The sequence below is a fragment of the Equus quagga genome, chromosome 1, assembly GCF_021613505.1.
Source record: "Equus quagga isolate Etosha38 chromosome 1, UCLA_HA_Equagga_1.0, whole genome shotgun sequence".
Taxonomy (NCBI): Eukaryota; Metazoa; Chordata; class Mammalia; order Perissodactyla; family Equidae; genus Equus; species Equus quagga.
In genome coordinates this window covers 85,160,861-85,172,485 of record NC_060267.1, presented here as the reverse complement: position 1 = coordinate 85,172,485, position 11,625 = coordinate 85,160,861, and positions in this window count along the sequence as shown.

Below are 11,625 nucleotides of genomic sequence, written 5' to 3'. Positions count from 1 at the left end.
GTGCCTGCTACTGAAGGCCAAGTTTGGGCCATTTGCTCTCCACTAACCTTTTTATACCCCTTTAAATGTTTTTGGTCTATCCCTCGGTAATATTCAAATCAATGTTCTGACTTATTTATTCTTTAGAAGTTTCGTTTATCTCCCTCAGCATCATACCACTTCTCTTTGATTGCTTTTGCCGAACTTCTGCACTCTGGGCAAAGCAGTGGGCTCAAGGAAGTATTTGTTGTGCAGGTGCAATGTGTGTCTGTGTGAGTGAATTTGCATGAGTATGTGTGTGTAGCCTAATATAGTCGAAAGACCTCTGACTTTGAAACCAAACTGATGTAGGTTAAAGGGATGCTTCTTCCACTTCTAGCTGCTAACTTTGGGCAAGTCACCTCGTGGGGCCTCAGTTTCCACTGAGCAAAAATAGACCCAAGAGAAACAGAAACATATGTCTGCATAAAATTTGTACATGAATGTTTATAGCAGCATTCTTCATAATAGCAAATGAATCCCAAATGTCCATGAACTAAGGAATGGATAAATAAAACTGGTATATCCATAGAGTGGAATTCATGCAATAGACTATTATTTGGTCATAAAAAGGAATGAAATACTGATACATGTGACGACATGGATGAACCTTGAAAACATTATGCTAAGTGAAAGAAGCCAGCCACGGAAGACCACGTGTATTAGTTTACTAGGCTGCCATAACAAAGTACCAACAAAGACTTAACTAACAGAAGTTTATTGTCTCGCAGTTCTGGAGGGCCAGAAGTCCCAGATCAAGGTGTCAGCAGCGTTGATTTCTTCCGAGGGCTGTGAGAGAGACTCCATTCTATGGCTCTCGCCTAGCTTGTGGTGGCTTGCGGGGAATCTTTGGTGTTCCCTGGCTTGTAGAAGCGTTACTTCCATCTCTGCCTTCATCTTCTCATAGCATTCTCCCTACGTCCAAATTTCCCCATTTTATAAGGACACCGGCAATACTGGCTTAGAGCTCACCCTAATGACCTTCATCTTAACTAATTATATCAGCAATGACCCTATTTCCAAACAAGGCCACATCCTGAGGTACTGGGTGGTTGGGACTTTAACATATAAATTTTGGGGGGGGGGGGCACAATTCAATCCAAAACACCACATATTGTGCGATTCTATTTATATGAATTGTCTAGAATAGGTAAATCCATAGAGACAGAAAGTAGATTAGCGGTTGCCAGGGGCCAGGGAAAAGAAAGAATTTGAAATGACTGCTAATGGGTGCAGGGTTTATTTCCCAAAATGTTCTGAAATTAGATAGTGGTGATCTTTGCATGAGTCTCTGGGTATACTAAAAACCAATGAATTGTACACTTTAAATGGGCAAACTCTATGGTATGTGAATTATATCTCAAAAAAGCTGTTTTTTAAAAAATAAAAAGTATAATACTGGCCTCTCTTCTGCCATATTAAGGTTCTGTAGATCACGTGATATAATGGAAGCGAGTGTGTCTGGGAAATTCTGCAAAGGCAAAAACCAATTTAAACTTTGGTCTTTAAGTTTTGGTATTTGTTTTATGCATTCCACCCTAATTATACAGTCAGTTCCTTATTAATTCCAAACCTTTCTAAGGTAATAAGAATTCCAGCTCTCCTTAAAAGCTAACTTAAACAGTCACTGCAAGCTCACTCTCAAACGTAGAAAAATATCTTCCCTAACCCTGCCCTGTGATTCCCACGAAGTGTTCATCCTCGCTGAGTGGCTGTCTCTTTCACCGCTGAATTTATCTCAGTGCCATCTCCGGAAAGTACCTTCAAGCCTTCACATTTTAAGAGACGAGGTTTGTTTTTTTTTCCCCTGCATCTGTGCTTTCGCCCTTGTTGGATCACAGCTAGTTCTTTCCCCAGAGGCCAAATAAAATTTCATGGAACAGTCGGGATTTCAGCAGCTGACAAAATAATTTCTTGTCCTTTGAGATGCCTCCACGCATCTCTGCCGATCCCTAACCCCGGGAGGAGCTGCACAGAGCCGGAGCATCTCTTCAGGCTCCCCCCTCAGGGAGCACTGTCTTTGCAGCCAGTCCATTCAGCTGCTCTGGCCGCGGGAGCCATGGGCGTCCTCCTCTTCCTCATGACCTTGACTGGGTGCCTCACGCCTGCTGCAAGGTGAATTTTCTGAGTTGCAGGTGTCTCGAGGAGCCTGTCTCCTGTGATGTGAGGGATCTCTGGGTATGAACTGCGTATAGATCAGTAGATTCTAGCTAAGCAGAGCAGTTGCCGAATCCAATTTGGCAAAACCTAATTTATAATCCCTCCAATGCCCTCTTCTTCTGTCTACCTGATAGACTTTATGCTTTGGGGCCTGATCAAACTGGGGCCCCACCATAGCTCTCCAATTGCTTGCTGTGTGTCTTTGGCTGAGTTGCTTAGCCTCTCTGGGCCTCAGTTTGTTCATCTTGGAAAGTGGGTAATGATCCTTTTCTCATAAGGCTGTGATGAGGAGGGAATGAGATTTTTCTGATACATACTGAGAACCAGACTTAATGTTGGCTCTGCCTCTCCCCTGCTCTCCCCCAGTCCTCAAAGAAAGCAAGGTCTGATCCACGAGGTCTATCTTTTCTTTTTTTTTTTTTCCAAGGAAGATTAGCCCTGAGCTAACTGCTGCCAGTCCTCCTCTTTTTGCTGAGGAAGACTGGCCCTGAGCTAACATCCATGCCCATCTTCCTCTACTTTATACGTGGGACGCCCACCACAGCATGGTGTGCCAAGCGGTGCCATGTCTGCACCCGAGAGCCGAACTGGCAAAACCCTGGCCACAGAGAAGCAGAACGTGCACACTTCACCGCTGCGCCACTGGGCTGGCCCCCACAAGGTCCATCTTAACTGGACTGAGAACTAGGAGACAGTGGGAAGAGTGCTGTCCTCGCGGTCAGACACACCTAATTTGAAGTCCCAGCTCTGGCTGTGACTTTGGACAGACTTGTCTAACCCATGCCTTCCCATGTCACCGGGATCAGGGCAAGGTGAGGAGCACATGAGATCATGAATAAGAAACAGCTTAGAAACCTGTAAGGGGCTGTGGCTGGGAGAGTCTGTGGTTGTGACTGCCCTCTCAGTGACCGTGTGGCCTGACACCCCTCAAACCCTAACCCAGCTGCTCCTCACAGGACCCCACAGCCAGCTCCTCCGAAACTCACCTATCCAAGACCTGGGCAGGTTTGCTGGCTCTCAGGTGGGCAGGCTCCAGGACCCTCTCTGCAGACACACTTGTTTTCCTTTCTCACCATCCTCCCAGCAGACCTTTTCCCAGCCCACAGCAGCTTCGAGGAGCCCTTGGCTAGCTTACGTCTCCAGTCCCTGCCAGGCTTGTGGAGAGTGTGGAGCGCCTGAGGGACCAGGCATGGTCCTCTCAATCATTCCTCACTTGGACGGTTGGAGCCATGCCGCCTTGGGGAAGTTCCTCGAGTCTTCTGGATGCCTCCTCTGTAAGTTGGTGATGGTAATGGCACCTCCCTCGTAGGTGACTGTGTAGATTAAACAAGTCCTCACAGGTAAAGAATTTAGATCTGAGTCTGGCACATAGCAAGCACTCAGTAAACATTAGATATCATTGTTGCTTGTTCGTTCAATTATTCACTCACCAGACACCTTCTCTGCTGGGTGCTAGGGACACAGATGAACCAGATGGAGATGCCGCCTTTGTGGAGCTCCCAGTGCAGAGGGGCAAGTAGACGAGACCACAGGCTGTTCCACAGCAATAACAGACGGTTGGAGCCGTGGGAGCTATTGCACAAAGTGATAAGAGAGGGTGGGTGCTATTGGAGCTGGTAGGAGAGAGGCGCTGACTCCTCTGGGAGGCGTCAGGAGAAGCCTCCCAGAGAGAGCCCACTTGGCTGCGCCACGAAGGAGGCAGAGGAGTTCACCCGCTGGTGGAGAAGAGGCCTGGAAGAGGGCAGTCCAGGGATGGGAACAGCACAAGCGAAGGCACAGAGGCACAGAGGCTGGGAGAGTGGGTCCCACATTTGGAGATGAAGGCTGACAAGCTGCCGCCCAACCCCCTCCCACTCATCTGGACCCTGCCCGTGGGGTCCTGTTGCTAACAGCTGTGACTCCAGGAGCAGGCCACAGGTGCCCAGAAGTAGAAACCCCAGGAACTTCTCTCAGCTGAGATGAATGGCAGATGGCAGGTAAATACCCCAGTGTCCCTGCCCCTCGGTGCAGAACCACTCTAAATGATGTTTCTCCCCATTTCCCAGAAGTCCCCAGAGGGATGGAGTCCCTGTTGCTTGGAATGGTACCTCCTCACAAAAGCTCCCTATATTGGTGCTTACCCCCAAATGCGCCATGTGGACCCCAATCCTTTTCTCAGAGCCTGCTTCCCAGGGAATCCAGCCTAAGACATCAAGCTACTTAAGAGCTGGCTAGACGGGTAATTGTCTAGAATTCTCTGTTATCCACCATTCTGGCTACTTGATTAGTTCTTCCAGCAATTACAGGGCATTCTGTCCATAGCCAGCCCTGGGCTAGACATGGGAGTTCAGAGGAGCTGAGAAGATAATCCCCCAAAGAACTATTTGAGGAGGCAAGACATATCTCTGAAAGAAAGAAATTGTAAAAAACAGGAAAGGCAGTGTCCATTTAGGGAAGAGCAAGAAGTTTGGTGCATTAGGTCCCAGGGTGGTACCACAGAGAGGGGTAGGAATGAAAGCTGAAAGGACATGGAGGGATGGGGCCAGCTTGTGGACACGGAAGCCTAGAATTCCTCATCTGGATGGTTCTCTAAACTACTGGCAATGGGGAGCCATGGAAGGATTTTTGAGCAGTGGAGGGATGGGGCAATCTCTATGTTGGAAGGATCCCTTGGGCTCAAATGCGGGATGACAGGGAGGGGATGAGGCTGGAGTCAGGGAGGCCCAGGAGGAGGGTGGTGGTGTCGTCTCAGCTGGACCCGGCTGACTCCAGCTCAGTTCTCTCTCAGTCAGCCCGACTCCTCCGGGACCTCCCCCAAACTCGAGAGGGTCATCTTTTCATAAAAACACGGAAAGTTTCCTGCCTTCCCACCCTTCCTTTCAGACCTGTTTCCTGCTTGGCCTCCAACCCTGCTCCCATTCCTCCCACCTTCTCCCATTATCTCTGACTTCAGAATGTTTGCTTTGGCTCCCACTGTCGCCCGTCTGCACTCCTCTGTGGTTAACGATGGACACTCAGCAAAAACGCTCCTTCCTGCAAGCCGGCCAGGCTCCTGGGCAGGGATTGTCTTCTTTCTACTTTAAGTAAAGGGAGTTGGAGCAACCTTGGCCTTGGAAGACAGACTTTGTCTTCTAACGACTTTCCTCCAAAACCACAAATGCATTTTGTCTCAGTTTGAGGTGGTTCTTGCCTCTTGTCTCAGCAACCTCAGGGTGAGGGCGAAGCGGCATCTGGCAGCCTTAAGATTTCACAGCGGATGCTGTGCTTTTGTGAAAAGTCGATTTCTCTGCAAACCAGCCGAGAGGGCGAAGACAGCACAATTCTCCGTCCATTCAATAAATGTGTGTGAGGCAGGCCTTGAGCTGGGGGTCAGCGGAGAAGACATCTGCTCCCCAGTTCCCCATGGCCTGGTGGGGGAGACGGACAGTGAGACTTCTCACGTGGAAAACTTGTACAAGGTACCGTGGGGTCTCAGAGGAGGTGCGTGCAGCCCACAATGACCTTGCATGTGCACAGCACCGTAGCTGGCCAACCTTGGACAGGTTATTGAACCTCTCTCTGCCTCAGCTTTCTCATCTACAAAACAGAGATAATCTGAGTTCTTCCCTTATAGGGCGGTTGTGAGGACCGAATAAGGTAATGCTCAGAAAAAGCTTAGCACAAAGCTTGCAGGAATAAATACCAAGTAAATGCTAGCTATCCTCCTTTTATTTTTAAATTCTCATACCATAAAATTCTCCCTTCTAAAGTGTACAATTCAGTGGCTTTTACTACATCCACAAGGTTGTGCATCCATTGCCACTATTTCCAGAACATTTTCTTCACCCCTAAAGAAACCCTGTACCCATTAGAAGACACTCTGCCCTCCTTCCCCTGCCCCAGACAACCGTCAATCCACTTTCTATCTCTACGGATTTGCCTATTCTGGATATTTCATATAAATGGAATCATACATTATGTGGCCTTTGTGCCTGGATTCTTTCACTGAACATAATCTTTTCAAGATTCATCCATGTTTTGCATGTAGCAGGACTTGATTCTTTTTTACGGCTGAATAATATTCTCCTATCATAAGGATATTTTGTTTATTCATTCATCAGCTGATGGACAATGGGGTAATTTCCACTTTGGGGCTATTATGAGTAAGGCTGCTATGAACACTCATGTACAAGTTTTTGTGTGGACTCATGTTTTCACTTCTTTGGGGTCTATACCTCAGAGTGCAATGGCTGGGTCATACGGTAACTCTATGTTTAACTTTTTGAGGAAGTGCCAGACTATTTTCCAGACCGGCTGCACCAGCTATTCTTAACTCTAGTTCTCAAAACACTTTCCCACACGCCATCGTCCCACAGCCCCAAGGGTAGCTGTTACAGCACCAGGAGAGAAAGTGATACGCCCAAAGTCCCAGAGGAAGCTGGTGGCAGAGCCAAGACCTGAGCCGGGCACTTCAGGGCCCAGATTTACTGTGCCACCTTAGGCGACCAAGATCCATCACCTGGATTTTTTGTTATGTCCCCAGTGGATGAGAAGTGGTATAAGTCATTGCCCCCGTTCATGGCAGCTCACTGTCTGCCAAGTGAACAGTGACAACCTTAGCTTATCCGAGCCCCCACCTTCACCCTTCTCAGTAGACACAGCCCCACATGGTCCTGAGCCCAACGCCAAGGGGAACAGTGGCAAGTATGATCCAGGAATGGCTGTTCTGTTCCAGACAGGTAGGTGGTGTTTCTGGGGTGGAAGGGAGCCCAGAAAAGCTTCCCTTCTCAGCTTTCACTTCTGCCAGGTCCAGAAGCCCCCCTTGGATCTCTGTCTTCCTGGGGGGGACCCTGGCCCCATGCCTCATCCACACCAGACTCTGCCTCCTATTCATCCAGGGCTTCGTGCAGGCCAGTATCTGTCCACGGCCGAGCTTCCAGGTCCCTCTGACGCTCTGCTGAAATGACCTTGAACCGTGACTTAACCTTGCTGAAACTTGGTTTTCTCACACCCATCTCATAGGGTGGTTGTGGGAGCATCATAGGGTATCGGAGAAGCATGAAGTTGGTGCTCAGACAAGGACTGGTTTGAGATGAGACACCACCCCTTCCTTACAAGGTCTGTGACCTTGGGGAACTCACCTTACCTCCCTAAGCCTCTTTTTCATATTCTGGACATGGAAGTGCATGTAAAGAGTTGAGTAAAGACTCAGTAAAGGACAACTATGGTTATTATTATTATGCGGATTAAAGGAGATTGGCTTACCGCTTTGCAGAGTGCCTAGCACATAGTAGGTGCTTAGTACATGAGAGCTATAGCTGTTCTCATCCCCTGACTTTGAGCAGTTGATTGGTGAAGGGCTTGAGGACCCAAAGGAAGGCGGGCTTGATTATTACACAGAGCATCAGTGCAACCACAAGGTGAACTCCAGAGTGCAGAGTGGCAGTCAAAACAGGGAGAGCCCGTGGGGCCCTGGAGCTTTGAGACAAAGCCAAGGGATTAGCGAGCCGAGCATGAAGAACAGAGTGAGAGCGCTGAGTGGGAGAGGCTCCCTTTGCGAGCTTGGGCAGGGGCTTTGAGGACTGCTAGGGGTGTAGGCACCCAAATTACTGCTGTGTAGGCAGCCAGATCTCTTTAAAAGATCAGAACTGAGAAGCCATTTTGTAGATACCTTAAGCTTCCTGGGCAGATGAGCCATGTCTCAGCATGCTTTGGCAGCAAGTGTCACCTGACAATTCTGTCGCAGAAGCCTGCGGAGATCATGGCCAGCTTCCCGGAGGAGGTGGCCTTGCAGAATGGGCAGGGTTTGAGGGAAGTGGAGAGGGCAGCAATCTGGGAGGAAGGAAGAAACAAAAACAGGACCACAAAAGTTGCTTCAAGGGGAAGAGCAAAGAGATGAATCTTCTTTTAAAAGAATGAATATAATTTTGTCTTATTCACAGCGATACACTTCCATTGTAAGACAATTAGCAGAGGGGAATTGTGAAAACACAATTAAGAAAAAGAGGCAAGGAAAAAATCTCCGGTGGTCTCACTCCCCAGAGGTAACAGGTACTAACATTTTGCTGTGCTTTCCTCCACCTTTTTTCTATGCATATATGTTACATATGGTCTTTTTTCCTTCTTTTTTAAAAGCAAAAATGGACTCAAGTAATACATATTGTTTGTGACCTATTTTTAAAAATGCATCATGAACTGTGTTCCCTGTCATTAAATATTTTTCTTCACAACTATTTAATGACTTTATAGTATTCTCTCATAAGAATGGAACATAATTTATTTAAGTAATTTTCTATTCTTGGATATCTAAGTGGTTTCCAATTTTCAATATCATCAGCATCTTCTAAATGAACATCCTTGTGGCTGAAACGCTGGTGCATCTCCTTAATTATGTCCTTGGGATAAATTTCTAAAAAAGGAATTGCTAGGATAAAGGGACGCAGATTTTTAAAGAATTTTAACATGTATTGTCAAACTGCTCCCCAGAAAGCTTGCACCAATTTACCATTTTCTGTTAACATTGGGATGATTTTTTTTTTCTTTGTGAATTTGATCAATTCAAGACCAGAACTCGTGAATCCAAGTTTCCTGAGATGTAAAATGGAGGTGATAATAATGGTATCTATTATGGGTTTGTTGTGACAATCAAAACACACAGTGGGTATGATATGCTTAAAAAGAAAAGACAGTTTACATTGTTAGTGATTATTCTAATTCAATTATCTCTGGAATAAGGAAGCCCTGTGAATCAAGGTTGAAAAGATAGTGGGAAGCCAGCTTTGTTTATCTTCCCTTTAAGTCCGAAATTAATATATGCTTGTAAAAACAGAAACAACCCAAAGCTTTGGTGGTAAAAAGTGAAAGTATTCCTTTACCTCCCAAATACTTCTCTCCCCAGCGGTTAGATGGGTATCCTGCTAGATCTTTGCTCAGACCTCCACAAACTCTGTGTGTTTGTGTGTATATACATCCACGTATATAATTTATTGTTGTTATTGTTTTGCAAAATGGAATCCTATATAGGACTTCACTGTTATCTCATAACATACAGATCTACCTTATTCGTTTCAACATTCGCTTGGTTTCTTCAGCTGGATAAAGCATAATTGGCTTACTTTTTCCGCAAATGATGCAGTAACAACTCATCCTCGTACACATATCCTTACACACCTGAGCTGATATTTCTGTAGCGTGGGTTCCTAGTGATGCTACGTGAGGTCAAAGTGGTGAGATGTTGTCACACTGTCAAATTGCTCTCCCAAGAGATTGTACCAAGGAATGTCCTCTCCCGGAGTCCCTACAGGAGTGTGTGGAGGGCTGGGCATGCCAGGCTCAGGGCGGTCAGGGGAGCCCTTCAGGAGCCTTCAGGTCTAGGTCAGAAACAGCACTGTCTCTCCTTAACCCCAAAAGTTCTGGAGGAAACCTGAGCAAAGCCGGGATCTGTCTCTAGCACGAGCTTCTTGCTGTCCTCCACTGCAGAGCAAACCACAAAGGAATATCTTTCTTATTAATTAACTGGGGTTTTATTAAACACCTTAGCAGCTAGCCAACTGCTCTGACCCAGCTGTTGCTGGGAGACATTTTGATGAGAAGTTTTGTGTTTTAATTTATACATCTTTGACGACAGCTTTTACATAAGAGCGTGCGCTCTATGATCAAATATTAAATTACCCGAGAGACACAGTTCTCCAACAACGAGCACGTGTGAAGCCCTTACTCTCTGCCTGCACCAGTCTGGGCACCGGGGTAGTAGATGTGAGTGCTAAGTTCCCATCGCTAAGGATGCAGAGTGCAGTGGAGGAGCTAGGAACTCACACAAACAGCGATGACGAAGTGTGAAGGTCGTGTTATGGGGGTACAGCAATGGGATCAAAGCTGTCTTTGGAGAATCAGGAAAGAGGACGTTAAGCGGGATCTCAAAGGCTCAGGCAGCCTTTGCCAGGTGAAGAAGGGAGAAGGGATTCCATGCAAGGGGCATAGTGTGGGTAAAGGCCCTACATTTGAATGGGAAACAGCAAGTAACAGTCTGGTGTGGCTAAGAGATTGGCTGTAGGGTCAGGAAGGTGAGGTCTGGGGAATCCTTAGGAGATGAGCCTGGAAAGGAAGGTTGAGGCAAAACCATGAAGGGCCTCAAATGTCAGGCCAAGGAGCTTGGACTTTATCCTAAAGATGATAGTGAGCCATTGAAGGTTTTAGGCAGAGCGGTGACACAATCAGATGTGTGTTTTTGAAAGATCACTCTGGAGATCTTGGAGAGTGACCCACCGAGGGGCAAAGCTGGAGGCAGAAAAGACTAGCAGGTTTTTAACTGAAGCTATTAATATTACTAAAGTTATTTTAAATTCTAAATAAACAGCAAATATGGTTTAAAAACATTGTGCCTAGCTCTATGACCAGTGGTAGAGGAAGACACAGAGCACAGAGAAGGCACTTTCTCCACCCCCCATCACTGCCAGTTGGATTGGAAAAATAAGGCACATGATCAGTGCATTTCTCAGGCTCATTTGTAATCAAAGAAACAAAACTGAAAATAACAATAAGATGACTTATTTCACCTAACATTGTGATACCCAGTTTGGCAAGAGTGTCAAGAAACGTGCACTGTTTAATATGATAATGGCAGTGTCCATTGGGACAGAGTCTGAAAATAGGTATGGAAAACCTTAAAAAAAAGATTCTGTCTTTTTATCTAGAAGTTTTGCCTCCAGGAATTTATGCTACAGATAATAACAAAAAAAAAAAATAGAAAAAAACTTGAGGATAAAGATGTTTATTACTCTGTTATTTGTGAAAACAAGAAATTGGAAGGACCTAAATGTCAAAGTTAGGGCGATTAGAAGTAAATAAAGGTATAGGGACACTTTTGCACATATTAAAATCACGTTTTAAAACAATACCTAACAATACAGGAAAATTCCTCCGCTATAATACATTTTAAAGCAGTATATAAAGCTATATGGAGCATGATCCCATTTTGGTTTTCTAAATATGTGATCTGTTTGTAGCCCTCTGTATCTGGAAAAAAATCCGTGATACGGTTAACCGTGGGTATCTGACTAAATTTTATTTCTTCTTTGTATTTATTATTCTCTAAATTTTCTGCAGTGAGGATATACCACCTTAATAGTTAGAAAAAGCAATGAAATTATTTTTTATGTTAGAAAAAAGGCAAAGGAAATCAATGAAAATAGAAATGATACAAATGACTAATGAACATGGAAAATGTTCAACCTAGCTGATTATTAAAAATGCAAATTAAACCAGCATCATGATACTATGGGTTTTTTTTAACCTTTTTTTTTTTTTTTTTTTGAGGAAGATTAGCCCTGAGCTAACATCTACAGCCAATCCTCCTCTTTTTGCTGAGGAAGATTGGCCCTGAGCTAACATCCCTGCCCATTTTCCTCTACTTTATATGTGGGACCCTAGCTCGGCATGACGTGCCAAGTGGTGCCATGTCCGCACCCAGGATCCAAACCAGTGAACCAT